This window comes from Lissotriton helveticus, chromosome 5_1, assembly GCF_964261635.1.
Source record: "Lissotriton helveticus chromosome 5_1, aLisHel1.1, whole genome shotgun sequence".
Classification (NCBI taxonomy): Eukaryota; Metazoa; Chordata; class Amphibia; order Caudata; family Salamandridae; genus Lissotriton; species Lissotriton helveticus.
Window position 1 is genome coordinate 1,227,537,158 of NC_136065.1, and position 13,281 is coordinate 1,227,550,438.

At 46.0% G+C, this 13,281-nt stretch overlaps 1 long non-coding RNA gene across 1 annotated transcript; it reads right to left on the bottom strand.

Annotated features, from left to right (window-relative positions):
• Positions 1–2,521: 2,521 nt before the first annotated feature.
• Positions 2,522–12,708, bottom strand: LOC144753557 (uncharacterized). Its single transcript, XR_013594411.1, has 2 exons — positions 12,190–12,708; positions 2,522–5,629 (listed from the first exon to the last, which is right to left on the bottom strand). It is a non-coding gene; the product is annotated as an uncharacterized LOC144753557 (long non-coding RNA).
• Positions 12,709–13,281: the final 573 nt, after the last annotated feature.

Genomic DNA, 13,281 nt, shown 5'->3' on the forward strand with positions numbered 1-13,281 from the left:
AGCACTGGGAGGAGCCTGCTGGACAGGAACAGGAAGTTGGAGACTGTGGGGCACTTCCTTCCCCCCCCCCCCCCCAAAAATGGACTCCTTGCAAAAAAAAAGGCCATGCAAATGTCAACCTGAGGAGTGATTCTGATAAAAATCATAATTTTCTGAAGGTTTATCCTGTTTGCTGGTGATTTTCTTGTGCAGAATTGCAAAATCTCTATTTCGCGAGTGCGAGATTGTTCCTTTCCGCCGCAACTACGTGTTCGCAATTGCGAACTCTCGCGAGGTGTGCTGTGCAAGGTGGCAAGCCGCGATTACGTATTCGCGGGCGCCAAGCTCCCGCGGGATCACGCAGCAAGATCCAAAATGGCGCGGCACTGGCAAAGAAAAACAACTCGGCAAACGCTAAATGACGGAAAGTGAACGCCGTGCACCACGCCGCGCGCCGCAACCAAGCAAAAAATCCGCCGCGAGCGGATTCACGGATTTTCGACAAATTCGCGAGAGTTCGCAGATTGCGAATTTGCCGAAAATCCGAAAAATCCGCGATCGGAGCGGATTTTACGCCCATGCTTATCCTCCTCTTTTGCCAGTTCTGTCTTGCGTAATGATTTTGTAATTAGAAGGGAGGGCGTTTGCTAAATCAGGTGCGCTTGTCTCGGATAACCATGTTTCGGTGACGAAAACCAGGTCTGGGGTCTTAGATATGAGTAGATCCCAGATGTCCAGGGCATGTTTAGGTAAGGATCTAGCGTTGAAATATAGACAATTCAAGGCAAGGTGATTTTTTTCAAGGATTGAGTGATTACCTGGTGGGGTTTGACTCATGCTGGACCAACGACAAGAGAGACAAGAGATAGGTCCATAGGATAGTCCTGGCTCAGTTTGGATGCATAGATGTGGTTTTATGCCCGCGTTAACTTTACAGAATGCTAATAGCTCGCTGCGCGAGTAGCTAATCGGCATGGGCAGATTTTGAATAGAACCGGCAGGGGGTATAGCCCTTGGTCCCGGCCGGTCGCGGACGGGCGCAGACTGGCTTACCTTTGGCGCGCTGGCGGCGCGCCCGCTGCGCTTGTCCGCTGCGCGTTCTACAAATGCACATCTTTATAGTAGCGGTGGGGGCGTGGCCTCCCGCAGTGGGCGTGGCCTGTAGGTTTTCGAGGCTGGTGTCTAATGGCAGCTGTAACTTTTTCCAACCCGCGGCAGCACTGTCAAGAGCTGCGCGGGGATGTTCCAGCAAGTCTGCAAGGGGGGGGGGGAGTGCCCAGGGAGCAGAGTGTTACAGGTAAAACAGTTTGTGACAAAATACAGTTTTTTTAAAAAATTGCGCGTGATATCTCCCGGCTTCCGCCTCAGGAGTCAAATCTCTAGTGCGCGCTCGTTATTCAGGGCGCCTTAAGTAGAGAAAGGGGCGTGGCCTCCCGCAGTGGGCGTGGCCTGTAGGTTTTCGAGGCTGGTGTCTAATGGCGGCTCTAACTTTTTCCAACCCGTGGCAGCGTTGTCAAGAGCTGCGCGGGGATGTTCCAGCAAGTCTGCAAGGGGGGGAGTGCCCAGGGAGCAGAGTGTTACAGGTAAAACAGTTTGTGACAAAATACAGTTTTTTTTTAAAATTGCGCGTGATATCTCCCGGCTTCCACCTCAGGAGTCAAATCTCTAGTGCGCGCTCGTTATTCAGGGCGCCTTAAGTAGAGAAAGGGGCGTGGCCTCCCGCAGTGGGCGTGGCCTGTAGGTTTTCGAGGCTGGTGTCTAATGGCGGCTGTAACTTTTTCCAACCCGCGGCAGCGTTGTCAAGAGCTGCGCGGGGATGTTCCAGCAAGTCTGCAAGGGGGGGAGTGACCAGGGAGCAGAGTGTTACAGGTAAAACAGTTTGTGACAAAATACAGTTTTTTTTTTAATTGCGCGTGATATCTCCCGGCTTCCGCCTCAGGAGTCAAATGTCGTCATGAGTTCCCTGACCTCGTGGGGGGACCCAGTAGGGAGCCGCCTCCTTTATCGGCATCATGGTATCAACTTTTCCTATCAGGGGTTCGGTCGCTACAGGAGTCGAGTTTTTAGCTATCGGTTCTTGTTCAGTGATGTGGCGGAAGACTTCCAGTGTACGCAAGAAGAGTTCCGTCACGTCACACTCGCTCTCATCTCCTACATCTACCTTTCGGTACAAGTTTGCAAGGCGTTCAGGTCTCTTATCCTGATATCTCTCCTCATAGGCTGTGAGGGTATGGTAGCAAAAACGTACAAAAAAGTGTCATCTATGGCTGCTAGTATATGTGTCACATATATCTGAGATATATTCTTCTGTCTCCTTTCGTTCTATTAACGTTTTCACAATCTTGTCAATACCCGCTCGTTCATGGCTGTTCAAGCGGCTTGCTCTTATAATCTCTTTTCCTACAGCTTCAGGCTGGTTTGAAGCTTCAGTTGGTGCGGTGTTTAGTATGTGGTAAATAAAATTACCTGGTATCTAATTTCTATGCGGTAAAGTTCAATAAAATAGCTCAATCAAAATAAGAGACACAGAGTCCGTGGCGTCTGAGTTTTAAGGGGTTTTATTCCATAAAATGGAATTGGTTCGAACCAGGTAGCATGATCCATCACCACGAGGGTTCAGGAAGGGAATCATGGACATGTACAATGATTTATTAACAGTACGCAGTATATATAATATCATTACAGTGGTGATGGGTTCAGAAGGCGTAACGGCTGAAAGAAACAAGATAAGAAACATGTGCGTAACAATATGTAATCAGAAGGCATGCACAAGGGTGAACACGGAGGTGGGTGCCAGAAACGTCACATAGAAGAAGAAATATTTCAGCATTTCAGTCATAGAAGTGACGCAAGTGGGTGGATCCCTAGAAGAATCCTGCAGTGTCAGCAGAAATATATGGCAGAGATGCGCACGCAGCAGCATGACGTGTGACTGACGTGGAACTGGAGGGTGAAGGGGACTTGACATTTAACGCTAGGATTAGAGACAGAAGTCTGGTGGGTCAGATCAACTTGTTCCTAAATCATATCTGGTATTTTGTGTTTGGAGAACTGTATTATCTTAAAAGAAAAGGTCTCTCGGGCAGAGGCTATTCTATACTGACTGCTAATGCGTGTATGGGTGTCTACGTGTAATGCGAGGGCCATGGGCCTACCATGGCAACAGGAGCTATGAATTACGTACATGGAGACAGAAAAACCGGGCCCTTTACTCTGCAGCTGGGGGAATGTTTACCTAAACTACTAGACAGGAATGTATTTTCGAGGAGCGGAGCAGATAACTCGAAGGCTGAATACAGTTTTGGCAGGCAGTCAGACAGAGCCGGGCACCACTTGCCGCGCAGGGAGTAAGTCAAAGTTCAGGGATGCAGATGCAGGTCCTCGCTGCAGTTTTTAGAGGCAGAAGTCAGGAAAAGGCTCGATGGCAGAAATCAGGGCCTTCGCCAGAGCCATGAAAACATGAATGTGTACCATGTAAAGACGGTGGCCCGGCACACTTAGGAACTGAATTATTGATCCATTCATGGCGGATCAGAAAGAGGACATGTTAATGTTGGACGCAAATGTATTTGCGTCTTCATAGCGGGTTATGGAGGGAACTTACATGCACTTTAAGCACATACATGGAGCCGTTGGGGTACATAGTAGGGGACACAATTGAGCATAAAAATTCATATTACCTCATTCCCTCCTTGTCCCCTACGGACCCTTCATGATATATCAATCTTCATTAATCCATCTATGTGTTCATATAACATCATTTGCTCTTCCTTTTTCTGACGGGAATTTGAACTTGAACTTGAATGGGGAATACATGATGTGGCGCACAAACCGCATATCGTCGGCCCACATTGTAGACATAGGCAACAACTGAATACTATGAGAAGGGCTATCCCTAGGAAGGATAGGACTTTCCATCCCCAGGTGGATAACACGCTCCAGAACCAACCGGACCAAGTCCAGGTGCCTGGATTCTGGTGTATCTGACTAGCAATTTTGTGAAGACGGGTAATGGCTTTATATACTGAAGGTGCGTTTTGTGGAATGAAAATACAGCAACTCGATCCGATGACTCTACAAGCTCCGCCCCTATCGGCCAAGATGACGTCAAGAACAAGACGATTTTGAAGGACAACAAGTCTCATAGCAGACTGTTCCTCTGTTAAGTTGCCTAGGGCGGAAGTAGTTTCATTCACTACTGCTTCAAGGGTTCTGGTCAATCTACGTATCAGTTTACTATTCGAGACAGTACCTAAGTAGGGAAAGAAACCTTTATTGAAATCTGTATATTGCTCCCATGTAGTTTCAGTATAATCGACAATCGGGAGTTCTCTCTTGTGTCTAGTATGTACTAGGTGGGAGTTCCTATGATAGTCAGGTGGGGCTAGAAAAACAGGTGGCAGAAGGAATGCAATGTAACAAGTACCATCCCAATCTAGGGGTAAACGTATGTATGCTGTATGGCCACAAACAAAATAGGAATGACGGGAAGCTTTGAATGTAGACTTGCCTTTATCACTAAATTTGACTACAGTGGTACATTCGCTATGACCTAGGTGTACTGAACCATTCTTTCTGACACATAATTCACCTTTAACAGGTAATACTGACATAGAGGGTAAGTCTGGCTTGGTTTCGGACTCGACATTCAGAATCATGAGGTTAAGTGTAAAATTACCTAATCCATATACTTCGTTTTCTAGATCGGTCCCTGTCCTTTTGGGAAGACCCTCCTTGTCAGGGAAACATACTTTGTGCAGAACAGTGTTCAGATTTCCCCATACCCAATTGCCTTGGTAAACTACGGAATCAGAATCTAAGGAATTTATTAAACTAAACCATGCACCACAGGAACCATTGTGTGTGAACGGGTATGGAAAGAGGGGCAGAACTCCCTTGTATCTCTGATAGGGGGGGAGTCGGCCACATATCCAACAATTGGTAGCATTGCTGGTCTGATGGGAATGTTGTAACATACTAATGAATGTATTGTTGCGCAGCGCAAGTCTGTATGACAATTCATGCGGGGGTAATTCACTGAAAGTGTGCTCGATAGTAACATTTGAAGAAGAATGTGTATGCTTGAAAATAGGGTAATACAAGTTTAACAGTATACTTGCAGCAATAATCATAAGACTCAGAAAAAACATAATCAATAATGTCACTATGCAGTGACTGCGGAGAGATTTACAATATTCACGTTTCTTGAGCTGTTTCTGTCTATCTCTCTCTCTATCGGGGTCTAGCGGGAACATGTCAGAATCAGGTCTAACCGATTCACCTAGGGGAGGACTTAAACAATTAAACTGTCTGACTTGCTAGACCTCAGTTTGGATTTATACTCCTCGGACGGAGTTTTCTCTATCAGGGGAAGTTTAGAGTCACTGAAATCTGGGCAGTCCTTAGAGGGGGAGGGCTGAGAGTCTGTAACTGGAAGCAGTCCATGAAATATCTTGACGTGGCTGGAGTGGAGCCACCCTTTGCGGCCCTCGACCTTGATTGCAGTCCTCGTGGTTAGCAGGACAAGTTTTGGCTCCTGCCAACGGGGCTCCAGCGGACTCCTCCGATCAAAGTTCCTGACGAGGACATGATTCCCCGGAATAATCCCATGTGGCTTTACATCGGTGTTGTCGGGAAAGGCTGCAGCAACCTGTGAACGACATGATTGTAGTGCAGACATCAAGGAGGCAAGGTAATCTGTCAGCATATTACAGTCAACATCTGTGATTTTTCTAGGCAGAGGAGTCCCCCACATATTCGGTGGCCTGCCAAAGACCACCTCATACGGGGATAGCCCTGTTCTCGAATGCGCTACCATCCTCATGTAGAAGAGGGCAACGGGTAATGCAACTATCCAATCTACGCCCTTTTCTTTACAAATCTTGGCGAGACGAATTTTCAGAGTCTGATTGTGACGTTCCACGAGACCTGCTGCCTCGGGATGTCGGACACAGTGAAACTTCCATTGATAGCCGAGCAGGAGTGATACCTGTTTCATTAACTCGGACGAGAATGGCTGACCGTTATCTGAGTACACGACACGGGGCAAACCGTACCGTGGGAAAAATTCACGTACCAGCTGCTTGGCAGTGGTCGGAGCAGTGTAATCTGGGACTGGATATGCTTCTGTCCAACGGGAAAGTGCACAGACAACTACGAGGACATATTTAAATCCTCGACAACGTTCCATCTGGATATAATCCATCTGGAGGACTTCAAAAGGGTGATCGGGAGGGTGAAATCCACCTTGCTCTACGGGAATGCCTTTACCTGGGTTGAACTGACAACAGATCATGCAAGTACGCACTTTCTGCTTTGCTGCTGCTCGTAAATGTTTATTGAACCAAAGGTTTTGAATACTGTCTAACATGGCTTTCTCTCCTAAATGTGCAGGACTATGTGCTGTGGTAATAATGACCTGAACCATAGAGTCGGGGAGAAACCATGTGGCCTTTCCCTTCGTCATCCATCCCTGTTCTGTCTGGATCCCTCCCAGTTCAGTCCATTTCCTGATTTCGTCTGGTGTAGCATGTGTCTGTATGTCAATTACATCTAGGGCGGGATCCTTAACTGTCATGCAATGAGTTGGCGTCGGGACTATTGTCTTTGTCAAGTCAGGTGTGTGAGTCTGTGCTGTGCGCTTGGCTGTTCGGTCTGCCAGGTCGTTGCCCTGGGAAATGTTGTCAGTGACTTTAATATGTGCTTTACACTTCATGATGGCTATTGCTGTAGGCAAATGTATTACTTCTAACAGAGCTTGAATGAGGGGACCGTGCTGGATCTTGGCACCGTGTGAAGTTAAAAAACCTCGTTCTTGCCAGAGGACTCCGAAGTCGTGTACAACTCCGAATGCATAACGGGAATCTGTGTATATGTTAACTTTCTTGTTCTTAGCTAGAGTACAAGCCTGGGTCAGAGCAATGAGCTCTGCCGCTTGGGCTGACAGGGTGTCAATACGATGTGTTTCTATGACATCAGTTTCTGTTGTTACTGCATATGCAGCCACTAACTCTCCTGTGCTTGTTCTCATACATGAACCATCCACATAAAGTGTCAGGTCTGGATCTGGTAATGCGGTGTCTGTCAAGTCTTGTCTGGGTTTCGTCATGATGGTAATGACTTCGACACAGTCATGTGCCAAAGGGTCTGTCATATTTAATGGCAAAAGTGTAGCTGGATTCAATGTGTTACAGCGTCTGATTTCTATGTGTGGCTGAAATAATGTCAATTCATAACCTGTTAGTCGTGCTATAGTCAAGTGTTGAGTTTGTGTACGGTTTAAAAGAACTTCCACGGAATGTGGAACTTGTACTGTCAATTGGTGTCCTAACACTATAGAATCACTTTGTCTGATTGCTAGAGCTGTTGCTGCTACTGATTTCAGGCACGCAGGCAAAGCCTGGGCTACTGGATCTAATGTGCTGGAGAAATAGGCACACGGTTTGTGTGACCCTGCTTGGTCTTGAGTGAGGACTGATAATGCAGTACCTTCACGTTCTGTGACAAAAAGTGTAAAAGGTTTGCTGTAACTTGGTGTCGCTAAGACTGGTGCTTGACATAAAGCTTTCTTTAATTCGTCAAAAGCCTGTGTATGTTCCTGAGTCCAAGGGAGGACAGTCGATGACGCTGCCTCCTGTGTTGTCAACTGTATAAGTGGTTTGGCTAGAAATGCATACTGAGGGATCCATTGTCTGCAATAAGAAGTGAGGCCTATAAAGGCTCGCACCTCCTTTTGTGTTCTGGGCTGTGACATATTTACAATTAACTGGATACGGTCGGGTGTTAGCTGTCTCCCCCATTTGGACAGCAAGTGCCCAAGGTAAACCACTTGCTGAACACAGAATTGCAACTTCGAAGGGGACACCTTGTGTCCCTTGTCAGCCAGAGAATGTAAGACTGTCAGTGAGGCATGTTCACATTCGTGTTCACTTCGAGCGGTGATCAACAGATCATCGACGTACTGGAGTAGGGTAGTGTTGTCAGGCATGTGGATACTGTCAAGCTGTCTTTTCAATGCTTGGCTATAGATGCTGGGGCTTTCTGTGAATCCTTGAGGTGCGCGTGCGAATTTAAAACTTCGACCATTTAAACAGAATCCGAAAAGGTATTGGCTATCCGGATCAATGGGGACACTAAAGAAGGCGTTCTTCAGATCAATTACAGTAAAGAACGTGGCTTCAGAATCAATTGCAGTCAATAAAGACGATATGTCTGGGACCACAGGATACTGTGGCACAATGCATTTATTCAATTCGCGCAAATCGATCACTAATCGATAAACTGGTGGTGCGCTTGGATCAGTGCGTTTAAGAATCGGAATGATAGGGGAATTGCAGATATTGGAGTCGGTCTCTACAACCACTCCTTGGGCAATGAGCTCGTCAATGATTTTCAGTAAAGCCACTACAGCATCTGGTGGTAACTTGTATTGTCGAATTCGGGGTAAGACAACTCCTGGCTTGAGTGTAACTCGATATGGTGTAATGTGCATACAACCTACATCAGTTGGGCTTTGTGCCCATAACTGTGCAGGAACATTCTGTAACCTGGGATCAATATCTCTCAACACATAGTGACCTTTAAAGTCACGTAAAAATAATCTAACTCCTTCCGGAGAACAACATATGACTGCTCCTAGAGCCTTCAGTGTCTTGATACCTAACAAGTTTTCTGGACATGATTTCGTAAGCAATAAGTCTGTAGTTTGTGATAACGGACCAACTGCTAGAGGAACTGGTTTTGATACTTCATTAATAATAGGTTTTCCTGAAAAACCAAGGGAAACATTCTGTGAGCCTGAGAGGGGTGCCCCTGGAACCTCGTCGTGACTTATCGTTGTTCTGCTTGCCCCTGTATCAATCAAAAACTTTCTATCTTTCCCTAATATCTGGCTATGTACATAAGGACCCTCTTGATCTACAGGAATCTCAATGAGAGGCAAGCCAACTTCCCTCTCTAGGCTGTTTCATGTGTATCGCTGATACTCGGGATAGTCAGTTTGTGCATACTGGTACATCTGCTGAGTTGCATGTTGTGTTGAGGCAATTGGCTGTGGCTGGGGTACTGCTACGGTCTGTACTGTCTGTTGTGGAGCAGGCATAGGCTGTACATTCTGGGGTGCGTGTTGGTGGACCTGATCCTGTCTAGGAGGACGCGGTCTCTCCTTAGTTTTGCCTGTTGCTATATTGTATTTTAAAACAGTGCATTCATTTATATAATGGCCTGGCTGTTTGCAGTAGTTGCAAGTCCCTTTAACGGGAACTGCTGACTTATTGGACTGTGTCATGCCGTTTTTCTGACTGTTAGCTGGAACTGACTGAGCAACTAACATTTTCATTTTTGTGTCTTTCATACGTCTTTGTTCATGATCATGTTCTTCCCTAACTCTGTTCTGGTGGTACTGTAACATTTGTAACATCTGGGAAGGCGTGTTTGCTTGCCATGTGCTCTCGACTTTTAATACACGATTCTTAACTTGAGGCAAGGAATTCTCAACTAGTTTCATTACAAAAAGATGTGGGTATGACTCGCTACTCGGTTTCAGGCCACTATTAATAATAAAACATTTCTCAAACCTAGAATAAAAATCACTAGTGTCTTCATCGGGTTTCTGTTTGCAGGCTGAGATTGCACCCCAGTCTTCCTTTTAAGTTGACAATAATCTTGGCAGAACCTGTACTAACAATCCTGGTAATGCTTTAGTTTTGTCCCCAAGCCCTAGACCTGGGGTTCGAGCCGTTTCTTCATTCTCTAATGCAGCCCAATCAATCTTTTGCTCTCCCACCTCCCAGTCTTTTTCTTTGAGTTTCTCGTAAATACCGGCAGGCAGTAATACTTTCAATATTTTCATAATGTCGGGATAGGTATAGTCTCCCATAAGTAACATGTCTTTTATTTCACGGTGAAAACCTGTTGGATCTTTATCATGACTAGGCACTATTTTCTTCATTTCTAATAATTCCATTTTAGATAACGGTGTGTACACGAAAACACGTCTAAGGGTGTCATTGGCATTCTGGACTGGATGTACTTCTCGTAAGGGATTCTGTCGGTCGAAGTAAAACATTTTCCTTTCTGGGGGTGGGGCTGAAACAAACTGTGGGTTCAAGAAAGCACTATATCTGTGTCGCTGTTCTAGAATTACTTTAATTAGATCGGTACCTAGACCTCTCCATTTATTCATGAGTAGTTCTATTAGTACATCAGATAAGGGACCTGGATCAGAACGTTGGCATTTATACAATAAAAGAAGGTGTTGTATCATGTATATACCAGCCAGTCGCTGTTCGTCTGGGGACAGATTCAAAAAGGTTTGTGCTACTGTGTCATCATTATACATACTAGAATTGTCAGCCCATTGCACTGCTGACCTGGCTAATTCTTGTTCATCCATAGAATTGAGTACGTGGTACCCCATCCGATGTTGTAGTACTTTATCGGCAGCCTGAAATAGATGTTCAGGCGTTTTCGGATTTGACATAGCAGAGTGAAAAAGTCGCTTGCTTTCTGGGCGTAACGTTTTATCAAAGGATCTACCCTTACCTACATAGGCTATCGTGTCTTGACTTATATGCTGCGATGTTTCCACTGTTTTCTCTGATTCATCCTCCTCCTGGGAGGAGGCTAGATCGTCTGATTCGAGTGGCTCCTCAGTTTCTCGACGAGCATGTATATCTATGATTTCTTTACGGACCTTTCTAACCATAGCATGTATACTTTTCTCTCTATCATGTTTACCCTCAGCCATGTTCTGACTCCATCTGTTCAATTTATCCATCTCACTTTGTGGAAATCCTGCCTGATCTTGTTCTCTTATCAAACAATTAACCAAAAATCGCATAATTAAACCTTTGTTCTCAATTTTCTGACGTGACATGGCGTCACCAACACTCTCGGGTCCTTCTCCTGTTCTAATAAAGTGATACATTTTGTCTAGATGTTCTGGCATTTCTGGTAACATTATCAGATAATCTGTAACTCGTCTTAAGCGTAAGGACGCTAACAACATGGGTCCTGACGTACCAGGCACAGTGTCGTATCTACAATCTGTAAGCTGTTGTCTGAGCTGTTCTGCTGCGGCACCTTTAGGTGTCCGCGCCATTGCGAAATCTCTCATTGTCACTCGATGTAACTGCGGCGGGGTTCGAAAACCTCCGGATGCGCCTCCTGAGCCGGAGGCTTGACCATAACCTGGCTGCGTTGGGACCTGAACTAGGCCCATCCCAAAAGGATTAAGAGTATTTATAGGGGGTGCAAGATTCGGAACAGGAGGGTTAGGTGGGAGGACCTGCTGTTGCGGACCCGGGGGCTGCTGATTATGGGGTGCAGGTACATGTGGGACGGGTACATGGGCAGGTGCATGAGTATAAGCTGGAGCTGCATCATCCAAATAGGAAGAAAGAAAAATCTCTGCTGCGGTCTTGTGACGTAATTTAGTCGGAACCAATGGAAGGGGCAGATTCTTTGGTACTTCTGGGGTCGCCTTGGGCAGGCCCTCGGCCCGAACTGGATACATGCCTTTATTAAGCGTACTCAGTTGTCGGTCTACTTGTTCTGTTCAAACTCGTATACCTTCCTTGACTAATTCGTTTTCTCGAGTCTTCTCTGAATCTTCTCTATGTTTCTCTGCTTTTCTGAATTCTTTTTCTGTGCGTCTATGTGATTCTTTACGCCATAATTCTATGGCGTCTTTCTGTGACTGTCGGGCTTTCTTTTTCAATACTGCTTCCTCTACTCTCATGATGCACTCGGCATCCCATGTTCCTGAAACAGGCCATCTATATTGCTCTTCTAAGTGTTTGGTATAATCGACCCACAAGTCTAAGTACAGTATGGCACCTAAGCCATGCTTGTGGTACATAAAGTGCCCTGGTGTGTCCCTAGGTGGAACAGGCACTGCTTCTTCTAGAATCCCCTTTCTAGTTCCTATCTGTCGTAACTTACTGAACAGCGGCATTTTTGAACCTTGATACTTGATACTTACTCGAATTCGAACACCATAAATACAATATACACAGTAATGCAGATCAAACAATCACTCATACCACGACATTAAAACCATATATTAACTAGTAACATTTACTTGATGTACTGCTAAACAGCACAGATACACTGCTAAACAGTGCAGACCGGGTCTATGTACCCAAAACCCGTCTCGACCGGGGCAAACTAATGCACCCGTCTAGATGCGTCCCCAGCAAAGGTACTCACCGGGAAGCACGGAACAGAAGGCCTCGGAAAACTCGACACTGGACTGGACTCGACTCGACTCGTGACGTAGGTACTTCGGAACTGGTGGGCCTCAAGACACCTCGGACCTTGCACTCTCGGCTGGACTCGGGTCGGGATCCTCCGCACTCCTCACCGCCTCGTCTGGGTATCAATCGCAGTCTCAGTCACCTCCGTTGGCCTGAGGGAGATACAGGAAATCCTGTGGATGCGCATGAGTGTCCGTCCGGCTGTGGCAGGGGACTAGGGCTGCAACGCACCGCCGGCGCGTAAGGTGGGGGAGTGTCCCATCTGGGGTGCCATTCACTGTGGTAAATAAAATTACCTGGTATCTAATTTCTATGCGGTAAAGTTCAATAAAATAGCTCAATCAAAATAAGAGACACAGAGTCCGTGGCGTCTGAGTTTTAAGGGGTTTTATTCCATAAAATGGAATTGGTTCGAACCAGGTAGCATGATCCATCACCACGAGGGTTCAGGAAGGGAATCATGGACATGTACAATGATTTATTAACAGTACGCAGTATATATAATATCATTACAGTGGTGATGGGTTCAGAAGGCGTAACGGCTGAAAGAAACAAGATAAGAAACATGTGCGTAACAATATGTAATCAGAAGGCGTGCACAAGGGTGAACACGGAGGTGGGTGCCAGAAACGTCACATAGAAGAAGAAATATTTCAGCATTTCAGTCATAGAAGTGACGCAAGTGGGTGGATCCCTAGAAGAATCCTGCAGTGTCAGCAGAAATATATGGCAGAGATGCGCACGCAGCAGCATGACGTGTGACTGACGTGGAACTGGAGGGTGAAGGGGACTTGACATTTAACGCTAGGATTAGAGACAGAAGTCTGGTGGGTCAGATCAACTTGTTCCTAAATCATATCTGGTATTTTGTGTTTGGAGAACTGTATTATCTTAAAAGAAAAGGTCTCTCGGGCAGAGGCTATTCTATACTGACTGCTAATGCGTGTATGGGTGTCTACGTGTAATGCGAGGGCCATGGGCCTACCATGGCAACAGGAGCTATTAATTACGTACATGGAGACAGAAAAACCGGGCCCTTTACTCT